Source organism: Canis aureus, chromosome 8 (genome assembly GCF_053574225.1).
Source record: "Canis aureus isolate CA01 chromosome 8, VMU_Caureus_v.1.0, whole genome shotgun sequence".
Lineage (NCBI taxonomy): Eukaryota > Metazoa > Chordata > Mammalia > Carnivora > Canidae > Canis > Canis aureus.
Genome location: NC_135618.1, coordinates 40,711,062 through 40,723,687, shown reverse-complemented (window position 1 = coordinate 40,723,687; position 12,626 = coordinate 40,711,062).

Genomic DNA, 12,626 nt, shown 5'->3' with positions numbered 1-12,626 from the left:
GTGGAGACAAAGGTGAACAACCTCAGCTGTCCTTGCCCTCAGGGGTCCTAAAATCAGTCCGGTGGCACCTCCATCTCCAGGATTGGATCGTTGGAGATCCAACGATCTCCGAGCTCCCAGGGGCACTTGACCGTAAGAAACCTTTACAGCTGGAGAGCCTTTCTCATTGTTTTTCTACACCCACTTGTTTTCACAGACAGGCAGGTTGCTCCCAGTGAGGACTCTGAGTTGGGATTCTGACTTCAGGATGATAATTAATACTACCTTTCTAAGGTTGTTATGAAGATTAAATGAGATGCATTAAAAAATATATATATATAAAAAAACAAACAAACAAACAAAAAAAATATATATATATATTTTAAAGAATTTTATTTATTTACTCATAGAGACACAGAGAGAGAGTGAGGCAGAGACACAGGCAAAGGGAGAAGCAGGCTCCATGCAGAGAGCCCGACGCGGGACTCGATCCAGGATCTCCAGGATCACGCCCTAGGCTGCAGGCAGCGCCAAACTGCTGCGCCACCGGGGCTGCCCTATTTTTTTTTTTTTTTTTTTTTTTGAGAGAGAGAGAGGCAGCACAAGCAGGGGGAAGGGCAGAGGGAGAGGGAGAAGGAGACTCCCTGCTGAGTAGGGAGCCCAGAGGGGGGCTAGTGGGGGCTTGATCCCAGGAGGCAGATATCATGACCTGAGCCAAACTCAGAGACTTAACCCATTGAGCCACCCGAGCGCCCCAAATGAGATACATTCTTTTTCTTTTTTTTTTTTTTTTAATAATGTTATGTATTCATGAGAGGCAGAGACACAGGGAGAGGGAGAAGCAGGCTCCCTGTGGAGAACCTGATGTGGGGCTCTGGCCCAGAAACCTGGGATCACGACCCCAAGCCAAAGGTTGAGATACCACTCAAACACTGAGCCACCCAGGTGCCCCAACAAGGTACATCCTTAACACATATTAGCCATCACTACCTGGTATCCACAATTCTAGGACCCAGATGGAGTCCCCTTAGCTGCAGATAAACTCTTAAATTTGGCTTTTGCAAATCCAGCAAGAGTGAAGAACTATATAATCTTGGTGGAGTTGACCCAACCAGAAACCCCCAATTCTCAGCTGGACCAGTTATTTTTGTCTTGTCTTTTTTTTTTTCTTTTTTTTTCTTTTCTTTTCTTTTAAGTATGCTCCATGCCCAACGTGAGGCTTGAACTCACCACCTGGAGATCAAGAGTCACATGCTCCACCAACTGAGCCAGCCAGGCACCCCCAGATGATTTACTTTCATTATATTTACAATAACCCTGAGAGTGAGTCCTATTATTTCCCCCATTTTACAGAGAAGGAAACTGAGGCTCAGAGAAGGAACTTGGCCAAGGTCTTAGAAGCTAGTGGGAGGCATCATTCAGATTTCAGTTTTGGTTGATCTGATACCAAAACTTGTGTTATAAACCACTATCTCCCTAAGGCGTCAGGTAACTTATGGAGTGGGGGGTATAGGACATTGGAGAGGGCCAGGCTCTGAAGGGGTTTTTCTGGGTTGTGCTTTTCTGAGACACAGCACCTCCTATAGCAGTCAGGCCAGGCTTGGCTTCCTCCTTAGTGAAAGGTGTATAAGGAGAGATGTCCTCCTCCCTACCATTCCCCTGGCTTTCCTCCCTCAAAGAGTCCTTACTCTGAGCACCCAACCTTTGACACCGTACCTGCTCCCCTCCCTTGTGTTACAAACTGCCTCCCCTACTAGACTGTAAGTTCCCCAAAGAGTAGGATACAAGGTCATTTTTTTTGTCACACCCCCTGCAGAGCCTGTCACATAGTAAATGCTTCAGAAATATTTCTTCTATATTTGTGTCCCCGCAAATTCATAACTTGAAGCCCTAACCACCCTCCACAATGTGATACTATTTGTAGATGGGGCCTTTGGTAGGTAATTATGTTTAATAGAGGTCATAAGGGTGGGGTCTCCATGGTGGGATCTATGCCCTTATAAGAAGAGGAAGAGAGATCAGAGCTTCCCCTGCCCCCCCTGGCCACCTGAGGACACAGCAAGAAGGCAGCCATCTGCAAGCAAGGAAGAGAGTCCTCACCAGGAACTTAATCTGCCAGCACTTTGATCTTGGACTTCAGCCTCCAGAGCTGTGAGAATTAATGTGGGTTGTTTGAGCTACCCAATCTGTGGTATTTTGTTATAGCAGCCTGAGCTAAGATAATTGCTGACAGATATATTTGGGAGGCTGAATCTGGTCTCCTAAACCTTCAACAATAAAAATTTATTAAATATCCCATAGGTTCCAATTTATTCAACAGATGCTTATTAAGCTCTTATTGTGTGTTTATTCATCAACATTTATTCAGGGCCTACTATGTGCACTAGGCTAGGCAACCCTACCCATGTCTTTAAGATCTCCCAGTCTGGGGACGCCTGGGTGGCTCAGTGGTTGAGCATCTGCTGTTGGCTCAGAGAGTGATCCCAGTTTAGGGATCGAGTCCCACATCGGGATTGAATAAATAAGTAAAATCTTAAAAAAAAGAAAAAAAAAGAAGAAAGAAAGAAAGAAAGAAAGAAAGAAAGAAAGAAAGAAAGAAAGAAAGAAAGAAAAGATCTCCCAGTCTGGTGGGGACCCCTCACCTATCAGTACCCAGAGGGGACGCAACTCCCTCATTCACAGATGTGCACACTGCAAAGAGGGTGTCCTGCACAACATAGATACTTAGTAAAGGACTCTTCAATTAGCGCACAATGCTGGGTCCAGAGAAACTCAGAGGTAAAAGCACAGTTCCTGTTTTTCCAGAGCCTTTAATCTATTCAAGGAGCTGAAAGTAAATAATACAAGATGGCATAAAGAAGTGAGCCCTATAACCTACATTGTAGATGTAGGAGACAACAGGAACCGGGATGGATGGATAGCAGCAAACTCTAAACTCTAGCCCTTGATCTTAGCTAAGCCATGAAATTTCCCTGGGCTTTATTATCCCTATCTGTGAAATGGTGATCCTCATGCCTATTATGGGGTTGTGTGAGCCTCAGTGCAGAGGGCACATGAGGCCTTCCTGAAGTCTGGTGGGGAGAAAGAATGCAACAAATAGTAGCTATTGTTATAAACGAAGCCTACAGCCCACTGTGAGCCAGGGCCCAAGAACAAGGATGGAGTGATGGAGGGAGTGAGATCAGGGTGACTTATTAACCTTGAGCTCTGGCCTGGTGAGCTCTCCCGTTGGCGCTGGCTTGCTGTGCCTGCAGGGCTGGGGCTGACTATGGGTGGGGTGTTTATTCTGGGAAACAGCCCTGGCTGCTCCTCACACCCTGCTCCAGTGAGAAAAGAGGGCTTCGAGTCAGAACTGAGTCCTGTGCTGGGTCTGGCAAGTATGAGCCAGCCCACCTGTCCACGTGGCCCGGGCTGAGAATGTCCAGGAGGCACAGCCACAGGGCCAGCTGGGTCATTCAGGTTTAGGACACACTCTCTTCACAGGACTCATATAACCCCCAGGAATCCAGTTCTAGAGGGCCTGAAATGCTCAGCTCTTGGAGCATTCTGGATGCTAGCATGGAGGTGAGGCTCCTGGGCTGGGGGGCAGGCATGGGTGAGGTGACACTGGGGGTGGGGGTGTCCCTGCTGGCTTTTCAGCACCTAGAAGAAGAGCCCCTGACTGCTTTGTCAGGCAACTTCATGGACATTCACCTGTGCAGGCCCACAAGCCTGGTACTTAAGCAGAGCGGGTGCTTGGTTGGATGTTCTGCTGTCACCCTCTTGGAATTCTTAATGATTTTGGAACACAGGGTCTCACCTTTTCATTTTGTACCGGGTCTGGCAAATTGTAGCCTGTCCTGCCATCATGCTTTGGTTTCCAATGGTTGCTTCTCTCTCCAATGGGGAGTTCAGATACACCCCTCAGCCACCCCCAGTCAGCCAGGAGGGCCTTAGGTAAGCTCATTTCCTAAATGCGCTGGGGGGGCTAGCTCCTGCCCCCTCCCACAACCCATCAGTACCAACCTTTGCGAAAAAGCTCAGGGCCAGCAGTGTGATAGTGGGTAAGTCACTCAACTTTTCCGAGTTCTGGGCACGATAAATGTATTTAACTTCAGTTGGACCCTTGAGAGGATTGAAAGAAGGTAGTTCATATAAAAGGCACAGTGCCAAAAAAAAAAAAAAAAGAGGCACAGTGCCACAGTACCTGGCACAGAGTAAGCGCTCAATAAAGTAGAACTATTATTTTGCTTTAAAAATGAGGATTAAAAATAATAATAATAATAAATAATAAATACAAATGAGGATTAGGGACGCCTGGGGGGCTCAGCGGTTAAGCGTCTGTCTGCCTTCAGCCCAGGGCGTGATCCGGTGTCCTGGGATCCTGGGATCGAGTCCCCCATCCGGCTCCCTGCATGGAGCCTGCTTCTCTCTCTATGTCTCTGCCTCCCTCTCTCTCTGTGTCTCTCACGAATAAATAAAATCTTTAAAAAATTAAAAATAAATAAAAATGAAGTTATTAAAAAAAAAATGAAGTTATTACAAGCGCTAAATTGGAGGAATGGAGAAGGGGAAGGGTCGACCCCTCCTAGTGGACCTGCCCGGGAAGGAGGAGCCGCCCCTCCCCTGACCCCGCCCCCTCGCCTTCCGAGGGAGGAGACCCCCAGCCCAGGGCAGAGACGAGGGGGCGGAGGAGCGGGAGCGACACATTTTTGAGTTGTGACCAAGTGGAAACTCCCTCCCGGAGGCGGAAGCCGGGGGCGCCCCACTGGGGCCGGAGCCTCCGCCGGGGAGGGATCCTCGGCCCGGGGGCGGGGCGCCGCGGGAGCCCGGGCCCGCCCCTCGCCCGCCTCATAAATATGAATGAGCCGACCCCTGCGAGCGGAAGTGCGAGGCGGCCCCGCGTCCTAGGGGCGTGGTCGCCCGCGGAAGCCCCGCCCCGCGCGCCCCGCGCGCCCCGCCCCGCCCCGCGCGGGGGCCTCCTTCCGGCCGGCGCGCCCGGGACGTGACCTCGCGGGCGCGCGCCGGACCCGCGGTGGGGGTGGTGCCCGCGCCCCCGCACAGGTAGGGCCACTCTTTGTCCCCGGCGCCGCCCCCCGGAGCCCGCGTCCTGCCGCCAGCCGCCCCACCCCGCGCGCGGCGCCCCTCCAGCCTCGGCTCCGGCTGGCTGCCCAGAGGACGGCGTGGGGCCCCGGGCCGTGCTCCCTGCATCGTGCCCCTTGGTGCCCTCCAGCGCCCGCAAGCCGCGGGGACGGTGCTGCAGAAGCTCTGCCCTCAGAGGGCTGTCGTCCCAGGGCGACTGGGCCGGCGCGGCGAAGCCGTAGCACGGCCCGCGTGTCTGAGCGTGAAAGCGAGGACAAAAGCAGGGAAGAGGCCTGGGAGGGTCCCTGAGGAGAAGCCGGGGAGTGGGGGGCGGGGGGCCCCGGCCTGTGCCTGCAGATTTGAGGGGCCCCAGGGCCCTGGCTGGAGTGGGGGGAGGAGAGGATGAGAAGGATGGAATAATGATAGTAATGGGTCAGGTGTAAGAGCGTGTAATTTCCATCAGTGCTCCAGACAAGCCTGGCCTGGACAGTACCATTGTCTGAGAGGTTAAATAACTTGCCCAAAGTCACACAGCATTGGAGCCCGGAGGAGATTGATGTCATTGCCTGAAACACACCCAGGAGACCCAGGGTGGGGTGATCTTGCCCAAGACAGGTCCTGTACCCCGGGCCTCAGTTCCTTTCCTAAAGGGAAAGGCATGGGGTGACTGACCTCCTGAAATGAAGGATGGGCAGGCAAGGCCCTTTATGCCCCTAATGGGCCTAAAAGCCAGCTTGCTGTAATGCATACCCAGAGATGGGGGCCCTGAAACCGAGCCTTAAATCAGTGCACTGAACAAGGGTGTAGCAGGAGGCTCTGAGGATGTCTGTTCTCCTGGGAGTCTCTTATTGTCTGGGAAGCACTTGTCACCCCTCCAGGCTCTGGAGCAGGTACAAGTGGCTTCAGGGAGGGAGGGTGGAAGGCCCAGAGCCTGCTGCTTCTGGGAGTGGGGGGAGGGGGGAGCCCCTTATGGCTGAATGCTCCCAAGCAGTAACAAAGGCGGTGCCAGCCAGGCAGGCTGTGTGTGTACCCGCCAGGGACTGCAGGACTAGCAGAATCACTCAAACATCCCCGTGAGCCTGGAGCAATTAAAACATACACACGAAATCCACCCAAGTCTGCACCAGCACCCGGGTTCTCTGACCACTGCCCAGACGGGTGGGAAAGGACCTCAGGGTTGCCAGTCCAGGTTCTGCTGGCTATGCTGACTGCTTCTCTGCTGTGGGGCCGGGGAAATGTTTTTATGCTCCTCTGAAGACCTGCCTGTGCCTCTGATCCCAAGAAGGCCTGTGGGTTTCTCTAATAGGGGCAGGGATGGCGGATCTTAGGCAATTTACCCCTTCTGCCTAACACGGCTTCCAGTTTTGGCTTTTGGGCTGGGGCATGAAACGTAGCCCTGAGGTTAGGAGTGGGACGCAGCTTTGTGTTCAAGCCTTAGGTCACCAGTCCGAGGTCCTGATGATAAGGGGACCACAGGGGTGCTTACTGTCAGGTGCATTTCAAAGATGAGAAAAAAAAAAAAAAAAGATGACAAAGAGGCTCAGATTAAGTGATTTGCTTGAGAGCACATGGTTGTCAGGTAGCAGGAGATGGGATCCAAGTGCAAGTGGTTGGGCTCCCAAGCCCTGTGCCTCAGAGAGCTGATTCGCCCCAGCAGAGGGGATATACTTTTGTTTTGGGGACCCCTCCCCGCCTCCACATACTCTGTGGATGATGACCAAAGGGGACAGAGACACCTTCTATTTCTGCTGTTTTCTTCTGTGCTGCACAGTACTTTGGCTTTGTCCCCAGGCTTTTGCATCTAGGCCAAATCAAGTCAGTCCTTCCTTAGGGCAGGACTGCTGTAGGTGGGCCCAGAGGCACCTTGGGACCCCTGGCAGGGTCATCCAGCCAGGGGCTTCCTCCTCATGAGGTCTGGGTCTTTGGTCTTGGAGCTGAGTCCATAGGATGCATGAGTCCTGGCCTTGAACCAAGGGGGCCACTGGAGCTGTGGCCACTGACCAGGTGGGCTCTGAGTGTGGGGGTGCCCAGGCAGAGGGAGTTAGGTCGTGAGACTTAGGTGGGTAGCATGCCAGAAGGAGATGAGAGTTGAGACTTACCCCTCAAGTAACCCATGTGGGCCAGGGCTGGTGAACAGTCACCTTCTGTACATTGTTTCATATTGAGCTGGTCCCTCCCTCCCTGCGGACTCATTGCCTCTCTGGCAACATTCTGAGTCTTGGAGCCCCAGCAGCCCCTTTAAACTCGATATGCTGACCCCGTAAGTCTGGGGCAGAGCCCAGGGGTCTGTGTGTTTAACAAGCTCCCAAATGGTTGTGATGCATGTGGTCCTCTAACTCAACCTGGAAAACCTCTGTCCTGGACCCCCCAGCCAGGCAGCCACGAGAAACCCCTTCCGGAGCTTTCTAGCAGACCAGAGCCTGGTGTGTGTAATGGTTTTCCATGACTGAATTTAAACGCATTCCAGTCTCCTTTGGAGCGCTGTCATCAGCTGAGCTTCTCCCCTGTTTAAAATAAATGATGGAGTCTCAAGTGATAGGCCTGTCCCCAGCCCTCCCCTGCCAAGCTTCCCAGAAGAGCAGTCTGCCCTACATCACCTGCTTACTTCTGAGCTCCTTGTCCTGTCTTGAGCTGCCCCTAAAGCACTTTGCATAGACACCTCTCCACTGCTTCTCCAGCAGCCCATGGTTCTGCACCTCCAAAGCCCTTTAGGGTCTATACCGTCTTCCTGTGTGCCTGTGGCCTCTGAAGGCAGGTGTTCCTTAAGTCTCCATCCTTAGACCAAGTGCTTCTGGGCAGCCCTGGTGGCTCAGCGGTTTAGGGCCGCCTTCAGCCCAGGGCCTGATCCTGGAGACCCGGGATCGAGTCCCACATCGGGCTCCATGAATGGAGCCTGCTTCTCCCTCTGCCTGGGTCTCTGCCTCTCTCTCTCTGTCTCTCTCATGAATAAATAAATTTTAAAAATCTTAAAAAAAAAAAAAAGACCAAGTGCATCCTCAGTTGAAGAGGCAAAAGTGAGGGGAATGCCCATCCCTCTCCCCAGTATTTCTACTCAGCCTCCAGGGTGGTTTTTCTAGAGACTAACTTGATGTCTTCCCTACGCTAAGCCACTGGGGCTCTTCCTGCATAAACCCTTTGATTTGAGGGAAATCTGGTCACACCTGTCACCCAATGTGGTCCAGCTGGCGTGGGTTCTATATGGCTCCTTCCCAAAGCTACATATTCTGATGGAGGAAAGAGCGCCTGCCATGTTTAAGGGAGTCTTGTTGGTAGCCAGGCTTCCCTGCCAGGAACCTGCTTATGCTCTCCCTTATTGATAAAATGATTAGTACCCTTTCATCTTCACGACCACTGACCTGAATTGCGTAGGCTCCATGCTCAATGTGGGGCTTGAATTCATGACCCTGAGATCAAGAGTTGCATGCTGTATGGACAGAGCCAGCCTGGTGCCCCTCTTTTGCATGTTCAACTTCTGCTTTGGCAGCATCTCTCACGCCAGTCCTGCATCAAGGGTCTCTGGACTGGCCCCCTTTGCTGAGAGCCTAACACTGTGCCTAGGAGCATCTGCTGAATGGGCAGGTGCCGCTCTGGACCAGTTCATCTGTCCCCTGCTCAGGGATAGCCCAGCATTCCTCCATCTATGTTAGGGGCCATGCAGCCAGGTCTGTGCCCCTGACAAGAGTTGAGTTCTTGGTTCAGATCCTGGTTTTTCCCTAACCAGCCTTATGACCCCACAGATTACTTGAGCCCTTGGAGTTCCCGTTTCCTCATCTATGACACTGAAGCTGGTAATAATCATCCTGTCTCATCAGGCTCTTGTGAAGATTGACATTACATGCATGACCTCATCTCTAAGAGTCCTTGGCACCTAATATTGCCTGATCTATATTGTCACATTTAATTCTCAAAACCACCCTATGAGGCATATTATTTTAAAGGATTTTATTTATTTATTCATGAGAATATACAGAGAGGAGAGAGAGAAGCAGAGACACAGGCAGAGGGAGAAGCAGGCTCCATGCAGGGAGCCTGATGTGGGACTCGATCCTGGATCTCCAGGATCACACCCTGGGCTGAGGGCGGCGCTAAACCGCTGAGCCACTGGGGCTGCCCCCTTATGAGGCATATTGTCACTGTTTGGCCCATTTTGTGGTGAGGAAAGGAAGGCCCAGAGAAGCCAAGTGATTCACCCAAGGGCACACAGCTATGAAAGAGCAGAAGTGGGATTCCAGTGGAAAGCATTTCATTTCAAAGCAGCCAGAGCTAACCACTAACCCCCCACCTCAGTTTTCTTTCCCCATCTTCTGTTCATTCCTTCACTCAGCAAGTATTTCTGGCATGCCTACTACTACGGATGTGGCAGTGAGTGAACAGATGAAGCTCTGCCTTCACAGAACTTACATTTTAGTGGGGGCACAGATAGAGATGTATAGGAACTTCCCAGAGACCCCTTTTCCTCCCTCTCTGCCCTGGGGGCACAGTCCAGAACCCCCATCTCACCTTCCCACTGTTCTTGTACCTGAAGGCCTCAAGTGGCAGACATTGACTGAATTGGTCTAGATGTAGATTTGGCCCTTGTGAAAGAGGAAGTGGATCACAGCAGGACCCGACGTGGGGTGTGGAGGGCCTGGGATCCTCAGGGGTAGGGATGGTGTGGGCATAGAAGGACGGGGGTACAAGAGGCACTGTGAGCCACAGGGCAGGCTTGACTAGGGAATTGCAAGTCAAACCCAGAGTGAGATACCACCTTCCACCCACCAGGATGGCTAGAGCAAAAGAAAGAGGAACAATAATAAGTATTGGGGAGGATAGGGAGGAATTAGAGCCCTTGCACACGCTGGAGCAATGTCAAATGGTGCAGCCACTTTGAAACAATCTGGCAGCAATTCAACATAGAGATACCATGTGGTTTTGTTTTGGGTTTTTTTGTTTGTTTTGTTTTTTAATAAATTTGTGAGAGCAGCCCTGGCAATCTTTTTTTTTTTTTAAGATTTTATTTATTTATTTTTGTTTATTTATTTATTTATTTATTTATTTACTTATTTATTTATTAGAGTGTGCTCATGAGGTCACATGATGAGTAGGCAGGAGAGGCAGAGGGAGAAGCAGACCCCCTGCTGAGCAAGGAAGGGGAGGCAGGATATGGGGCTCTATCCCAGGACCCCCAGATCATGACCTGAACCGAAGGCAGGCACTTCACCAACTGAGCCACCCAGGGGCCCTAGAGATACCATTTGATCCAGCAATTCCAGTCCTATGTATCTACCCAAGAGAAATGAAAACATAGGTCCATACAAAAACTTGTACAGGAGCATTCACGGCAGTGTTATAATGGCCAAAAGGTGGAAATAACCCAAATATCCATCAGCTGATGAAAAGGTAAATACAATGTGGTCCATCCACATGGCGAAGTATCATCAGCCATAAAAAGGAACAAAGCACTGACACCTTACAGCTTGCATAAGCCTTGAAAATGTGCTGAGTGCAAGAAGCCAGACACAGAAGGCCACATACCGCATGATGCCCTTGATATGAAACATCCAGAATAGGCAAATCCATGGAGGCAGAAAGCAAGGAGTAGCTGCCAGGGACGCCGGTGATGGACAGTAAATGCTAACGGGTGCCGGGCATCCTTTTGGGGTGTTGAAAGTGATCTAAATTGAGTCTTACACAACGAGATGGAGACCCTGGAAACCGTTGAATTGTGTACTTTAAAATGGTAATTGTATGGAATGTGAATTCTGTCTTCACAAAGTTCTTATTCAAACAATATCAGGCAGACTTGCCTGCATTCGTTCTGATAGGAAGCCTGAGGGAATGGCCTCGAGAACTTACTGCGTGGTTGGGGTTCCCCAGGCACTGCCCTAGTTCTGGTGAAGTGATGGCTGACAAGTGCTCAGTGGCGGAGATTCCAGGCTCAGCTTGTGAGTCATCCCGGAGAGAGGCCCTGACCCAGTACCCCTCCTCTGTCACCGGTCGGCTGTCTCAGTCCTTCTTTCCTTTATGGCTCTTTCCACCCTCCGGGGATGGACCCAATTGTGTCGACTCTCCCTGGGCCGAGCTCCAGGACAGCAGGGCTCGTCAGCATCTTGTTCCTCCCATTGTAGGTGCTGCAGTACCTGCTGAATGGATGGACCCCGATATGCTGCGACCAGCCTGGGGGACGTCTGGGCTGGGGTCCACGCTCCCTGCCCGAGAGAGAGGGGGAGGGAGAGAGAGAGAGGCAGCAGAGCAGAGTATCTCTTGGCCCCAGTGGCTTTCTTTTTCTCTCTGTTGCAATTCCAGGAGAATGTCTCTGGAAAGGAAGCCCAGCGCCTGGTCTGGCTGGGAAGAGGCAGAGAAGGGGAGGGGCGCGGGAGTGGGGGCCTGGGGAGGAAGTCTGCAGCCCCGGGGCTGCCGAGGGTGTGGCGTCTGTGTTTGCACCTTTGGAATGCAGCTGATTCACTCGGGGTGGGGGGGAGCCATGTGCAGCCTCTGCTGCCGCCTTGGATCTGACATCTGGAGGCTGAATTCCAGGAGGAGAGAGACAGATTCCTGCAAGCAGATGCCAACTCTGAAGGTCAAACTAAGCGATGGAGCTGGTTTAGGAGGAGGCCCAGAGCGTCCAACACTGCCCCACCCCAGGATTCTGGGAGAGGGGAGACCCAGCCCCTAAAGGACCAGATCCTCTATGGGAACAGCCTGGGCAGGGAAGCGAGAGTTCTGCAGTCAGACCTGGGTTCAAAGACCCGTTACTCAACAGCTCCTATAACCGCATGAGCTGGGCTGGTCCAGTGCTCAGCAACGGCACCAGGACGCTGGCTTCCTCGCCTGGCGCAATGTCCTCTGTGTTACTCTGCTTTCCCTGCCAGTGCTTCTGGAAGCCTGAGAATTCCCAGCTTGCCTCTCCCTGGGGCTCCAGCAAGCCCCTCAGTTTCTTGGGTGCCTGCTCATCCCAGATGCTGAACGGACTGGAACTGGCTCAGGAACTTGCCCCAGTACAGGGCCAACACCCCTAGAACTGCATGGAGAAAGTGGGAGTGAGGAGGCAATGCCAGGTGGTGAGCAGAAACAGCACACGCCCCACTCTGTTCAGCTGCTTCTGCAGGCCCAGCTTCTGGGGCCCTGTGCTCAGCTGTATGGCTTTTACCTACTGGGTGTCCCACTGGCTAAGTTCCTTAAGCTCTCAGAAGCTCCTTTTCTTCATCTTTGAAATCTCACAGGATTCTTTTTAGGGTTGAATGAGACAGTGCATGCAAATCCCTTGGCACCTTCCTGGCCCAGAGGAGGCATAATGCTCACTAGTTCCCTTTCTCTTCTCTATATGTAGGCTCTGTGTGATTCATCTGAAAGGGTAGTGCGTGTGTGTATGTGTGTGTGTGCATGCGTGCTCACAGCAGGCCTGGCCCTTTCCCTCCTGCAAGGCATTTATATTATTTGGCTTCTTCCTGACAGGGTTAGGACTACACAGGACAGAGGGTTGAGGCAGGAGGGAGAGGAGAGCTGGGTGGAAGGAGAAGCCTGTGGGCCCCGCCATGGGTCTGCAGGCTCAGGCCTACCTCTGGAGCCCCTCCTCCCTCCCAAGTCCACCTGGCGCTGGAGGAAGG